This window comes from Epinephelus fuscoguttatus, linkage group LG2 (assembly GCF_011397635.1).
Source record: "Epinephelus fuscoguttatus linkage group LG2, E.fuscoguttatus.final_Chr_v1".
Lineage (NCBI taxonomy): Eukaryota > Metazoa > Chordata > Actinopteri > Perciformes > Serranidae > Epinephelus > Epinephelus fuscoguttatus.
In genome coordinates this window covers 2,782,867-2,798,525 of record NC_064753.1, presented here as the reverse complement: position 1 = coordinate 2,798,525, position 15,659 = coordinate 2,782,867, and the positions used below count along the sequence as shown (strand labels likewise).

The window sequence follows — 15,659 nt, the reverse complement described above, 5'->3', positions numbered from 1 at the left end:
GACGAGGATATGATCAGAAACTCTTTCAACTAGCATAGGTACAGATTCCATGGGTGCTCCGGTGCTCGAGCACCCACTGGGGGGCACGCAGACGCGCATTTCTCCGTGACGGTCAGTAAGCGCCTCTGTCCCTCAGCTGTGTGCCTGTGGGTATGTGTATGTGCAGGATTTCTATGTGAATCCGTCGGGTCCGAAAAACGGGTACCTAATGAGTCAGTATGTGACGGTATGTTGACGCATTGGGAGTGAGACCATGTCACAACATCTGTCTTGCGGCTATTTTGCGTCTGTGGCATGATATGCAGACCAGTGTTTGTAGAGCCCAGTTCAGCGGTCTGACAGCGCAGCGAGGAGAACAGCACGTGAGGAACATGAAGGTAAACTAATGAATGATGAGCGTAGTCGCTAATATATAAATAAACGGAGGCATTTAGGAATAAAGACCTCCCTCAAATAATCTCCTGGGCGGCTGAGGTGAATAAAAGCTCAGCCACTATTTGAGAAAATTTGTTGTGAGGCCACCGGCTGTCGTTAAGCCGTCCTCGTTCTCTGCTGCACCTGTAAGGTTGCCAAGTTCGCAGCAGTGGAACCTACTTTCATATTTAATAGTTGTTATTATTATAAAAAACTCTTTTTTTTTAGACAAATATCTTACATTTTTTAAAATATCATGTTTCAGAAATGTTTTGGAAAAGAACATTACGTAATCTGAAGTCTCACATACATAAGAGGCCAGTCTTAACAGATAAGTCTGTAACTTAAAAATGTTTTGACTCTGCAGTACAAGTTTTTAGGATGTTGAAATACCCTTTGTGTCCTCTCTATCCAGTTTGTGGGGACGGCGTCCACTGTGTTGGCTTTGAGAAAGATGACCACAGCAAACTCTTTTGTATTCTGGAGGAAGAAAAGGAAGAAAGGGTCAAATTCTATCCTGACTTGATACTATATTTTACTGTAGTTAGTTCACTGTACAATTTCATATACTTACCACTTTGATGTCTTTTTTTAATGTTTTTTTCTTTTTTGTTTGTTAAACTATGTTGTTTGTGGGGGTGGGGGGGACTAATATTTTTCTTTTGCGTGGTTTCAGTGGACACAATCTTCATTTGTGGGAAGGACATAGCTAAATGCACTTCTTAGAAAGAATGGAGAATTGTAACCACAATCCTCAAACCATCATTGGCGTTAGTCATAAATGCCTGCCTGCCCAAATGCCTTTCAGATAGAATTTTCATCTGAGTGTGAGTGTCTTTGGCTGTGTAGACACCAAGCAACCTTGAGTCACAAGGCTGCACGAAGTATGGCTCAAGTCAATTGTAGACCCGGCAGAGGAACATCTTTTCCCCAGGCATGGCCTCATCGGATCTCATCTCAACAACTTCACAGCACTCTAGGTGGTTAAGAGTGAATACATTGTTGGGATATTTAGTTTCTACAGACTTTTTTGGTTTAGTATGTGTCTTTCTCACCTTGTCTGCTTCCCCCAGCCGCCTCACAATTTGTGAGAGAGGATTTCGGCCAGAGCGAACAGGTCGTTTTATCTGATGCAAGTAATTCTCAAAAGAGAAAGCACTGCACTCATCAAGACTGCCATAAAGCTTAGCAACTGATGCCAGGTGTACCAAACTGTGAACATTGTAGACAAGGAATTCATCCCCATACAACCTCCTTCCCTGGCCAATGAAGTACACCAACAACTCCTCTGCATTTTGACTGTATTGTTTTGTCAGTCTTGGACAAACAAGGATAGTTAATGCCACACTAAAAACCAGGAAGTGCTCGTACAGCTGCTTGGAAATAATGCCCTTAAGCACAATCTTTCCCGTATAGAGAGTGAACTGCCTAAATTCTGTGGCCTTCCATCTGTCGATGTCCTCCAAACCTCTTGGTTTCCTTGCAAACACATTAGGAATGCACGCTCTAAGCTCCAGAAGTTTAGAACTGACCTCCTTATTTTGCCCAGACGACAATCTGACTGCCTGTGGTCCCCTTAGCCACAAAAGGATTAGTTTGCGCGTGACCCCGAGACAACACTGGTGCATATAATCTATGGGGAAGTGTTGAATCATATTTATTGGATTTATTTATTGATTCATCAGTTCTTAATGTTATATTGGTGATTTCAGGATAGATCACTCGATTTCCATCCCACATTCCTTTTTGTGTACATTTGTCACATCCATAATAACCTGTACATAGCTTGATGGACTTCACCAGAGCCTTGGCTGGGGCATCACATGTTATACAACGCAGCTTAACTTTAATCAAACCACTGTCTGCTTCGAGTCCATTTTCCAAAATACTGCGAAGGTCACCAACAGCATCATCAAGAAAGTCAAGGTTTGTTGGCTTTGACAAACCAAAACAGAGAGCCAGTGGGAAAACTGTGGGAGGAGATAAATTCAGTTGGCAAAGTACTGGCCACAGTGTTTCCTTGCTGCTTTTAAAAAGCGGCAAGCCATCAATATTGAGAGAGATGTCAATGAAATCTAATTCAGAGATCACTTGTTGCGGATACATTTTCAAATGTTTCAGGAGCTGATCTTTGCAGCCAAGGTAAACATACTGCATTCCTGATTTCAACTCAAAGTCTACACTTTCACAGGTGTTGAGCAGTGTTTTTGCAGTCTTTGGAAACTCTGAGTGTCCATGTTCTCTCAAAATCCCTAACAAAGCACTGACTGCATTATGTTTGACTTGATATTCAGTTGCCCACTGTGCAATGGAATGTCTGAGTGATGGGTCAGTTTCCATATCCCTGCTCTGCTCCACAGAAGCCCCGCCCCCTGTGTGTTCATGTTGATGTGTCAGTGTTGATGTTGACGTTGATGTGTCAGTGAATGACAGTGAAGAGGGCTGTTTGTTTGTGTGTACAAGCCCTGATGCTCCTATTTCATTACGTGAACACTTTTCTTCTAATCGCTTTGCCCTTTTCCAGCAAGCTGAATATGTGTTTCCTGACATCGCAACTTTCTTTATATGAAATACACACAGGAAAAAAAGAGCGTGAAAAAAATGTTCTTTAAAAAAGTCCTACCAATCTGGATGTGATGTCCATCTTTTTTGTGCTGTAAAGAGAGAACACAAAAGATACAGGTATGGTAAGTACATTATTCATATCAAGTAAAATGTCAGTACAATTACATAGTTGACTGCAGTAATTGGCAAAACTGTTCAAACTGGCATACTCTTTATAACTGGACACTGTGCATTTCACTTGTTTTTATCTTGATGTTTGTTTTAATGAGGTTTAGGATTTTTTTTGCCCTCTTATATTTTTGTAAGGTGACCTTGGGTGATGTGAAAGGCGCCTCCAAATAATTTGTAGCATTATTATTAATATTATTATTATTATTATTATAATTAAAACTGTATGATGCATCCCTGAAAATGTGCAGTTTTTTGCTTTCACAAAAAGATGCAGAGTGTGATGTAATAACTCTGCACCAGGATTTGAGATATATTTTCTTTTGTCTGTAATTTTGACTGACGGGAGACCTGGGATGGTTGCAACACTTTTTGTCTCAGCTCCTATAACTTGTGTTCATGATAGGGCTCCCAAACCTTGACACAGAGTCCCCTCATCTGTCGGAATGATGGGACGTCTGTAGGGCTGTAGCCGATATTCGAGTACTCGAGTACTCGCTCGGCTTGGGCGGTATTCGAGTGCCATTTCACCTACTCGAATACCCCCTTCCCCCGCACGCATGCGCTCATATTTTGATGAACGGTGAATGGAACAACTCATTTTGCAACTAATGAACGTGAACGCTCATACAGGAGTTTAAGATCCCCTCGCCTCCCACAATGCTCGCGCATACTTTTCCAAAAATGGCAGAGAGCGTTATGTTCATTATCATTATCAGTTGTCAAATAAGAGAAGAGGCATATATTGCGGTTAATTACAACATCCAGCAGAGGGCCATGACGTTTCCATGACGACGCTGCAGTTCAAGGCTGGATTATTACAGAGCGTCTGAAAGAGAAGCCGCCCGGAGCCTCGGTAACTTTACACTGACAACATGAAGTAAGTTAATGAGTCACGCAGCATCCACATCAGAGATATGTTTTTATTTTGTATTATGGAATATAATATTGTAAATGACAGAAATGTAAATGGAAATGTTGTAAATGACAGAACGAGGTCGGGTGGGGACGCCTTAGTTGACACAGTAAAATGAGTTTTAACCTCATCATTTCAGTAATGGGTATAAAATAGTTACTTTAAAATAAATACATCGCTGTAACATGTTACTGTTGCAGTCTTCACCTCCAACACCATCAGTGGTGAGGGACAGTTGGTCTGAGGGTTAATAAAAAAGTTGCTTCTAGCAGAACATTTAAAAGGAAAAAAACGAACGTGAACTGTTTTTAAATTATGAATGAAACGTGAACGTGCACAACACTGTTGTCACTGCGCGGATACTCAGAAAGAATACTCGAGTAGCTACTACTCGAATAGTGACAGCGAACATTCGAATAGCAGGGTTCAACGCTAAGGTTTTTTTTTCCACTTGCCCGGTCGGGCAAGTTGGTCAGAGATCTACTTGCCCGAAGTCAGTTTTTACTTGCCCTATAAAAACTGTTTAATTTAAGCGGCTATCAAATAACAAAGACTGCAGTTATTTTTATGTTATGTAATCTTTATTCACACTGTATTTATTCATTAAAACAACATACGCCATGTATTGTAGCTTAATTTCTACATAAAAATGACAGTGTCAGGGCTTAAAGTGAAAAATTTGTCAATCGTTCTCCGTCTATAATTTTGCACCCTACTTGAGCCACGCCCACCTCTATTTATTTTTCACCCCTCTCTCCAGTTCTGCTGTATTAACACCGGGTTTAATATATTTTGCTTCCATCTCTCTGCCCTGCTCTACTCTACTTCAACGCTACTTTGCTCTCTCTACTCTACCAGTAGACTACCACATCCACCTGTTGCACAAAACGCACACAGCAGTGTTTCCCCTAGGATGGAGTTGTAGCAGCGGAGGTGAAGCACACGCATGAAAAATAATTTTCACATGCGTGAAACTTTTTTGTATGCTTGGAAAGCACAGCCTGCTGGAATGTTTCTGTGTATCTACTGGCACCAGAAGGGCTCTTTAGGACTACGTACATACAGTACATGTGTGCACAGTAATGAGCAGGTGAAATGTCTGTCTAGCTTACATATGAGGTGTCTCAAGATTTAGGAACATACAATTGTATTCAATATAATAAATAGTGCTGCACGATTTGAAAACAAATGTGCGATTGCGATTATGGTGGACAATACTGTGATTTGCGATTGCGATTACAATATAATTACAATAAAATGTAATAAATAAATGGCATCATGAGTCTTTTTGCTTGATTCAGTGTTTCCCCTACATTATATTAGGGGGCACTGACCTGACATAGGTATTGTTATGGACAGGCAGTGAGTCAATGCCCATCAACAGACTGAGCACAGTCAAACACGCTGCTCACACAGCAGCGCAGCACATCTGCAGATGACAATTAGCCTGTATGGCTAAATTTGGCACATTTACGTGACTTAAGTGATTATGTTAATTAATGTGCACTGTCCCTTCTTAAATAAAATGAACACAAACTGTACACACAGCAGAGCGAGCCTGTGTTGTGTTCAGGCGTTGTCACGTAAATGACAAATTCCGGCACGCCATAGCACAGCACGGCAGAATGTCATGTGGGCCGAAACAGAGCAAAATTGCTCAATTTTTCAGTTGTTATGGAGTCCATGATTTCCCTGTGACACTTACAAATGTTTGCTTAACCGTGCTTGGATGTTGTTTTATGAGGATCTGGCGGCTTTCAGTTGTCTCATTGTCTTTAACGTTGCACGGCTCGGCTTTCTCTCGCATGCACTCTTCCTACTTTTCTCTGTGCTGTGCTGTCTCAAGTGCTGATATAGATTGGTCGTGACAACGCCTGAACGCAACATAAGCTCTGTGTGAGTGCCGTGCTGCGCTGCTGTGCGAGCAGCGTGTTTGTCTGTGCGTAACAGCAGTCTGTTGATGGTTATTTACACACTGTCCATTTCAATAACTTTGTCAGCTGACAAACTGCACCGGGCTCAGGGTCAGGTTTGGTCAGGAAAATGCGGCCCGAGCCGCTCTAGCGTGCTCACCTGTGTGTGTGGCGGAACTCCGCCGCGCGCCTGCATCAGAGCAGAAGAGCACGTTTTGAAATACATTTATTTTATCGATTAGTTATTGACATTTACTATTTTTAGCAACTTGCCCGATCGGGCAAGTGAGGTTACTAGTTTACATGCCCGACCGCGAGTTTTACTTGCCCCGGGCAATCGGGCAATCCTTATTGTTGAGCCCTGAATAGTAAAATATGCCACTCATTGCAGCCCTAGACGTCTGACAGAAATTTAAGTGTTGCCATTTAGACAATTGGGGGCCCATGTCGGAGTGAAAGGATGTCGGAATGGCGGTTGCTTCCCCAGCAGTGATAACATGCTTTCAGGTCCGAGTCTCCAAACCAGAAACGTTTGTAACAACACCAGAAAAAGTCGCTAGATTTGTCACTATAGTCGCCTTTGACAAAAAAAAGTCGCCAGATTTAGCAAGAAAGTCGCCAAGTTGGCAACACTGCAACGCGAATCCGCGACACAAATGCGTCCAGTAAACTGTAGCCTAATCTCTTTTTTATGACAACTACGACTACACAAATACACACATCGTAATATAATTCAAAACAGTCAGTGTGTAGACTTACCATGTGAACCACGACCACGACGACCTCCGTTTCGGCGCGATGAAGTAGCTGCAGGTTCCGTTTGTGTCCCGCCAGCTTCGGGGTCAAACCACGCCTCTTCAGTTTGAATTTGAATTTGCTGTGAGGCCACTGACTGAAGTCCTCATCCTTCTCTGCTGCACCTGCAAGGTTGCTATGTCCGCAGTGGAGCCTATTTCATATTTAGGGTGAATGCTGAAAGCATGTACTTATATACATATACTTATTATTACCTGTATTCCTATTACCTATTGCGCGCGCGGGGGGAGGGGGGTTAACTTAAACTCATTACAAATTATTAAGTCCATCACTCTGTTTTTTTTCAATAACTTTAAAACTTATAAAACGTATCTCCTCCCACAATTTTTGCTCAATTGTCACCAAACTTGGTGGAAAGCATCTCCCCAGCTAGCAGGGAACGTTCCCACAACATTGGCTAACATTCCCTACAGGTTCTGTTAAAGTTCTTAAGAAAACATTTTCATTTAATGTTCAAATAACATTATAATGATGTTTATTATTTTAAATAATGTTCCTGTATTGTTGAATGGTAACAAAGATAGAATGTTTTAGATGTAACATCCTAAGGATGTTTTGGGGATGTCTGTGAGCTAAAAAATTATAGAATGTTGCTCTATAAAACATTACCACAATGTTCCATAATAACAAAGTAAAGACATTCTCGAAAAATAATTTTAAAAACATTTTCAGGATGTTATTATGGCCTCTGATTGCAATATGTTATTTTAAAACATTCTGACAATGTTATGCAATAATGAAGAAGGAATATTGTTAAAGCAATATTTTAAAAATATTTTCAGGATGTTACTGATGCCTCATATCACAAATAGCATGTTTCTGTAATGTCATTTATAAACAAAGGAATAACGTTTTACCTATAGCATTCTGAGAATATTTTTGGGACAATGTTTAGGTAACAGATTACATAATGTTATTTATAAAATGTTTTCACAATGTTATGTAATATCACATTAAAAACATTTTCGAAGTAATATCCGGAAAATGTTTTGAGGATGTTATTGATACTTCAGATTACGCAATGTTCTTTTCCAAAACATTTCTGTAATGTGATATATTGACAAATGTAGAATATTTGTCTAAAACATGCTTAGGATGTTTTGAGGATGTTCTTAAGTTAATGGACTACTGAATGTTAAATGAAAATGTTTTCTTAAGAACTTTAACAGAACCTGTAGGGAATGTTAGCCAATGTTGTGGGAACGTTCCCTGCTAGCTGGGATCCCTGTCCCAAAATACAATGTGTAATTTGAAATACAATTCAAAGATGAAAATGTAATAGGCGAACACGTTTCTTCATGCCGGTTTTGTCATGAACAGCAAATGTCTAAGTAGGGCTGATGAAATGAGTGCTTAATGGCTGTATTTCGAGACATGATAAATGCACTGGAAATATTTAGCTAAATAAATAAATATATTCCATGCAGTCGCGCCATCCTCTCCCCCTCCTATGTTCACAGAGTGGACAATGAGACGTTAGAGGCAGTGTGGATTAAATACATATTTATAAAGAATTTCAATTCAGGATTTGAGTTGGATTTTACAACGTTTTTATGAAACAATTATCACTCACTCCAAACGCAAAATAAGGCTGCTGGATTTAATTTCAATGATAACGTGGAACTAAGGTGGATATAGCGTTACATTAAATTTGTGTGAGACATCAATAAAAATCTGACTCCACTTCTCCACCTCGCCATCTGAGTCACCACTTCCCAGTGTCTCCAAAATGTGCGCACGCATGACTCAGCGTTTGCTTACATGTGCGCACATTCTCCCGCCAAGTTTATTTTTATAAATCACAACCTTTGTGTGGGAAGTGGCATACGCCACTTTCAAGCCCTATTTGTGCCTAAGCAAGCTTTATAAATGAGGCCCCTGGTCATTATAAGCTACCATACCTTATACCAATGGCAACGCCAATGAACCTGCTCAGGTTCAGTCTAGTTCACCATCATGTAGGAGGACCATAGGCTTGAGTTCAGCATTTTGGCTGTTCGCCATCTTGGCTTTTGTGGAGCCAGGAGTGACCATATTTGGGCGAAGCCCGTCACTCAAAGCAGTTATTTCAAGACAGAGTGATCACTGACTCAAACATAAAGGAAGTAATTTCTTCAGATTTAATCTCCCAAAAATACATCTGTTTATTTTTGACTGCCTGTTCCTGCAAGATTTGCGTTGGGTCCCACAAGTTCATGCTCATTGCAGTCCTCTAGTGTGGACCCTCAAATATTGCAATAGGTACAATTGCCTATTGCAAGATAAAGTAAAGCATGTCAACAGAGGTGGCCTTATATCAGCATGTGAGGTGAGGTCAGCTGCAGAACAAAGGACAACAAAAGTGGCTGAAATGTTAAAGAGAAGTGAATAGAGCTTCTCACTCTCACTCCAACACTGGAGACTTTTAATGTTCTGCTCAGCCATTTGGTAGAGCATATTTTGAGTCACTCTATCTTCATGAAAAATGTGATGAACCTAACCCAAACTGATTGAGCTATCGCTACCATTCAGTTTAGGTATGTTACGCTAAAAAAATCCACTAGGTGTCGCTGTGTCTTTAAAAAGTATGCCTTTCAGTTCACCTCCTATATGAGGTTAGTAATGAAAATAAAGTAACTCCAGACATGAGGGCTCTGTGTGTATTTTTGTTGTAGTTTGTTATAGTTCAGAGGTCTTACTTAACAGATTGATGTAACTTTATAGAAAAAGTAAAAAAAACAAACAAAGGTCAAATAATAATAATAATAATAATAATAATTAAAGCTGCAAGCAGCATTGGACAGGACCTCGGACTCACACCGTTTCGGCCTCCAGCTCACGTAGAAAGTTAAAGACAAAAGTTTTCGATGATTTTAGACCCCTCTCCACTCTAGCTCACAGCTGACAATTTCTCCACATTTGCTCATGTTATTTTGAGAGGCACTAGTTCACTTCCTGTTGGATTTAGGTCAGGGGTGTCAGGATGTGATTTTGGTTTGATCTTTCTGTGACATTCCTACGGGCGGCAGTGGCCATTTGCGCACCAATGGGGCCCCATGTCATGCAGTACGTGCCCTTTTTTGCTTTTCGCCCCTGCCCTTCAAACATCCTGAGTCCGTCACTGAGAGTGTGAGAGCAGGCATGGAAATGGCTTTAAAATGTCTCAAACTGCTACCTTTTATTCCTAAACTGTGGGTCCAATCGTCAGTCTGAGCATACCAGCAGAGAGATACACTCGTCCTGAAGTCAGCCATGTAGTTTTTATGTTTGTGGAGTCAGAAATACGGATTTCAGATGTCTAGGTCCAGGGGCGCAGATGGAATTTTTGAAGTGGGGGTGACCAAGCTGTCAGCAAATGATTCCAACTCAATTAGTTATTTTGTGTAAATACGTACATACATATATATGTGTGTATATATATATATATATATGTATATATATATATATACATATATGTGTGTGTGTGTGTGTGTGTAGTACAGGCCAAAAGTTTGGACACACCTTCTCATTCAATGCGTTTTCTTTATTTTCATGACTATTTACATTGTAGATTCTCACTGAAGGCATCAAAACTATGAATGAACACATGTGGAGTTATGTACTTAACAAAAAAAGGTGAAATAACTGAAAACATTTTATATTCTAGTTAATACAAACAACATATAAAACAAACGTTTTATATTCTAGTTTCTTCAAAATAGCCACCCTTTGCTCTGATTACTGCTTTGCACACTCTTGGCATTCTCTCCATGAGCTTCAAGAGGTAGTCACCTGAAATGGTTTCCACTTCACAGGTGTGCCTTATCAGGGTTAATTAGTGGAATTTCTTGCTTTATCAATGGGGTTGGGACCATCAGTTGTGTTGTGCACAAGTCAGGTTAATACACAGCCGACAGCCCTATTGGACAACTGTTAAAATTCATATTATGCCAAGAACCAATCAGCTAACTAAAGAAAAACGAGTGGCCATCATTACTTTAAGAAATGAAGGTCAGTCAGTCCGGAAAATTGCAAAAACTTTAAATGTGTCCCCAAGTGGAGTTGCAAAAACCATCAAGCGCTACAACGAAACTGGCACACATGAGGACCGACCCAGGAAAGGAAGACCAAGAGTCACCTCTGCTTCTGAGGATAAGTTCATCCGAGTCACCAGCCTCAGAAATCGCAAGTTAACAGCAGCTCAGATCAGAGACCAGATGAATGCCACACAGAGTTCTAGCAGCAGACCCATCTCTAGAACAACTGTTAAGAGGAGACTGCGCGAATCAGGCCTTCATGGTCAAATAGTTGCTAGGAAACCACTGCTAAGGAGAGGCAACAAGCAGAAGAGATTTGTTTGGGCCAAGAAACACAAGGAATGGACATCAGACCAGTGGAACTCTGTGCTTTGGTCTGATGAGTCCAAATTTGAGATCTTTGGTTCCAACCGCCGTGTCTTTGTGAGACGCAGAAAAGGTGAACGGACATGTCCCCCCCGTCCCCAGTGCCACCTGCGCGCATGTCTAGGTCACAGCTGATAATTTCTCCACATATGCTCATGTTATTTTCGAAGGCACTAGCTCACTTTCTGTTGGGTTTAGGTCAGGGGTGTCAGTGGGTGATTTGTAGGTCTTGATGAGATGAACAAGCCAGTTTTGGGTTGATCTTTCTACGACATTCCTACTGGTCGCAGTGGCCATTTTAGTGTGTCTAGGTGGTGCGAAGATTGTCAGGAGGTTTTTGTGTCACATCACCTTTAAGAGGGCATAAAATCCAAACTATTTGAGTAATGACAAAGTGATTCAGAAAATCTGTTTAGCAGGAGCTGGCCTGTCATGTGTGCATGTTTGAAGCCGATACGCTAAACGGAGTAGGAGTAGATATCTTTTGAGAAAGAGAATTTTTGAAAAATGACATCTTACTTTGAAAGGGCAAATAGCTCACTTCCTGTTGGATTTACAGTACAGGCCAAAAGTTTGGACACACCTTCTCATTCAATGCGTTTTCTTTATTTTCATGACTATTTACATTGTAGATTCTCACTGAAGGCATCAAAACTATGAATGAACACATGTGGAGTTATGTACTTAACAAAAAAAGGTGGAATAACTGAAAACATGTTTTATACTCTAGTTTCTTCAAAATAGCCACCCTTTGCTCTGATTACTGCTTTGCACACTCTTGGCATTCTCTCCATGAGCTTCAAGAGGTAGTCACCTGAAATGGTTTTCCAACAGTCTTGAAGGAGTTCCCAGAGGTGTTTAGCACTTGTTGGCCCCTTTGCCTTCACTCTGCGGTCCAGCTCACCCCAAACCATCTCGATTGGGTTCAGGTCCGGTGACTGTGGAGGCCAGGTCATCTGCCGCAGCACTCCATCACTCTCCTTCTTGGTCAAATAGCCCTTACACAGCCTGGAGGTGTGTTTGGGGTCATTGTCCTGTTGAAAAATAAATGATCGTCCAACTAAACGCAAACCGGATGGGATGGCATGTCGCTGCAGGATGCTGTGGTAGCCATGCTGGTTCAGTGTGCCTTCAATTTTGAATAAATCCCCTACAGTGTCACCAGCAAAACACCCCCACACCATCACACCTCCTCCTCCATGCTTCACAGTGGGAACCAGGCATGTGGAATCCATCCGTTCACCTTTTCTGCGTCTCACAAAGACACGGCGGTTGGAACCAAAGATCTCAAATTTGGACTCATCAGACCAGAGCACAGATTTCCACTGGTCTAATGTCCATTCCTTGTGTTTCTTGGCCCAAACAAATCTCTTCTGCTTGTTGCCTCTCCTTAGCAGTGGTTTCCTAGCAGCTATTTGACCATGAAGGCCTGATTCGCGCAGTCTCCTCTTAACAGTTGTTCTAGAGATGGGTCTGCTGCTAGAACTCTGTGTGGCATTCATCTGGTCTCTGATCTGAGCTGCTGTTAACTTGCGATTTCTGAGGCTGGTGACTCGGATGAACTTATCCTCAGAAGCAGAGGCGACTCTTGGTCTTCCTTTCCTGGGTCGGTCCTCATGTGTGCCAGTTTCGTTGTAGCGCTTGATGGTTTTTGCGACTCCACTTGAGGACACATTTAAAGTTTTTGCAATTTTCCGGACTGACTGACCTTAAAGTAATGATGGCCACTCGTTTTTCTTTAGTTAGCTGATTGGTTCTTGGCATAATATGAATTTTAACAGTTGTCCAATAGGGCTGTCGGCTGTGTATTAACCTGACTTGTGCACAACACAACTGATGGTCCCAACCCCATTGATAAAGCAAGAAATTCCACTAATTAACCCTGATAAGGCACACCTGTGAAGTGGAAACCATTTCAGGTGACTACCTCTTGAAGCTCATGGAGAGAATGCCAAGAGTGTGCAAAGCAGTAATCAGAGCAAAGGGTGGCTATTTTGAAGAAACTAGAATATAAAACATGTTTTCAGTTATTTCACCTTTTTTTTGTTAAGTATATAACTCCACGTGTTCATTCATAGTTTTGATGCCTTCAGTGAGAATCTACAATGTAAATAGTCATGAAAATAAAGAAAACGCATTGAATGAGAAGGTGTGTCCAAACTTTTGGCCTGTACTGTATGTCAGGGGTGTCAGGATGTGATTTGTAGGTCTTGATGAGACGAACAAGCCAGTTTTGGTTTGATCTTTCTACGGCATTCCTACGGGCCGCAGCGGCCATTTTAGTGTGTCTAGGTGGCACTACAGAGCTAGAGATTTTGCGACTTTTGGCATTATTTTTTTCATTTTATCAAATTTTTCGCCAGTTCTGACATGCTTGCCAATTTTGGTGAGTTTTTGAGCATGTTTAGGGGGTCAAAGTCAGGTTTTGGGAGACGGTGGGAGAAAGAAAGAATAAACGGGCCGTTGGCCGAGGTTCCTAATAATAATAATAATTTTTTAAAAAAACAAAAAAAAAAACATGATCTACCGAACACTTGGTTTTGCTTTTCTGGTAAAGGTAGAGAAGCTGAAGGTACCAAACCCCCCAACCGCTTAGGGCGCCTGACCAAGGCAGCCCCCTCACTCTGACATCTCTCCACTTTGTGCAAGTACAGGTCCTGTTTGTGCATGTGCGTGTCTTTCTGACCTTTGTGTTAATGACAAAGGAGTAAAAGAATAGAATTTCCCCCCTAATAAAGTATATAAAATTAAAAAAAAAAATCAATTGCTTTTTTCTTAGTGTGGACATTTAAGGATTAACAATCTGATTTAATTCTCCAGTTAAACATGTATATTCACAGTCAGATTTAATTGTAGGTTTTCACCAGACAGTAACAAGCTAAAGCACTTCTACCGCCCTGGCTGCAGCTGTGCTGTGACTGCATGTAATGTTTACGACTTTTCACACTGACAGCAGCAGCCTCTTATCAGTGCTGCTGTGTGAAACCCAGTCCAACCATCAAGTTTGGCCATTCATTCTGGCAGGCTGCCAAGCTCAGTAAAAACCTGAAAGAGAGGGGAGGGGTGGATAGGGGGTGCAACACTCCTACTCACCCTCCCTCCACCCCAACCAACCAACCAACTTGCCCACTAATGTCTCTGAGGAGTGGTAAAGTGCCTCTTATTACCTCCTCTTATTACAGGACAGCACAGTGTAAGCTGCCAAATGCACATAGATACACACACACACACACACACACACACACACACACACACAGAAAGAGACAGTGTGTGTGCATGAATGTGATGATTACTGTAAACACTTGGCTATCTGTTTCTCAGTAACCACTCAGAGTATGAAACACTGACGTGTGCTCAGTAAAGATGGAACTATAGGGAGGCAGAGGAAAATGTGTCTACAAGCTGAGACAAGCACCAAGACCTCAAAGCACCTCATTATATATACAGCAGGTAAAATAAATATTGAACACGTCACCATTTTTCTCAGTAACTATATTTCTAAAGGTGCTATTGTCATGAAATTTTCCCCAGATGTCGGTAACAACCCATGCAATCCACACATGCAAAGAAATCAAACCATAGATGTCCATAAATTAAGTTATGTGTAATAATGTGAAATGACACAGGGAAAAAGTATTGAACACATGACGAAAGGGAGGTGCAAAAAGGCATGGAAAGCCAAGACACCAGCTGAAATCTATCAGTAATCAGAAAGCAATCCTGCCACTTGTCAGTGCAAATTAATATCAGCTGGTTCAGTCCCAAATGATGGCCTATAAAAAGGTGTCTCATTACCAAGGTGTCACACAAGAAGCATCTCATGATGGGTAAAACCAAAGAGCTGTCTCAAGACCTTCACAACCTTATTGTTGCAAAGCATACTGATGGTATTGGTTACAGAAGGATTTCTAAACTTCTGAATGTTCCAGTGAGCACTGTTGGGGCCATAATCTGGAAGTGGAAAGAACATCATTTCACCATAAACCGGCCACGACCAGGTGCTCCTCAAGATTTCTGACAGAGGAATGAAAAGAATTATCAGAAGAGTTGTCCAAGAGCCAAGGACCACTTGTGGAGAGCTTCAGAAAGACCTAGAATTAGCAGGTACAATTGTTTCAAAGAAAACAATAAGTAATGCACTCAACCGCCATGGCCTGTATGCACGCTCACCACGCAAGACTCCATTGCTGAAGAAAAAGCATGTTGAAGCACGTTTAAAGTTTGCTGCACAACATTTAGACAAGCCTGTGAAATACTGGGAGAATATAGTCTGGTCAGATGAGACCAAAATTGAACTCTTTGGATGCCATAATACACACCATGTTTGGAGGTCAAATGGCACTGCACATCACCCAAAAACATCATACCAACAGTGAAGTTTGGAGGTGGGAACATCATGGTGTGGGGCTGTTTTTCAGCATACGGCACTGGCAAACTTCATATAATTGAAGGAAGGATGAATGGAAAAATGTACCGAGACATTCTTGATAAAAATCTGCTGCCATC

The 15,659-nt window shown here is 41.4% G+C and overlaps 1 long non-coding RNA gene across 1 annotated transcript; it reads right to left on the bottom strand.

Annotated features, from left to right (window-relative positions):
- Nucleotides 1-813: 813 nt before the first annotated feature.
- On the bottom strand, nt 814-6,797 carry LOC125905705 (uncharacterized). The gene is made up of 3 exons (XR_007451697.1): nt 6,736-6,797; nt 3,038-3,068; nt 814-894 (listed from the first exon to the last, which is right to left on the bottom strand). It is a non-coding gene; the product is annotated as an uncharacterized LOC125905705 (long non-coding RNA).
- Nucleotides 6,798-15,659: the final 8,862 nt, after the last annotated feature.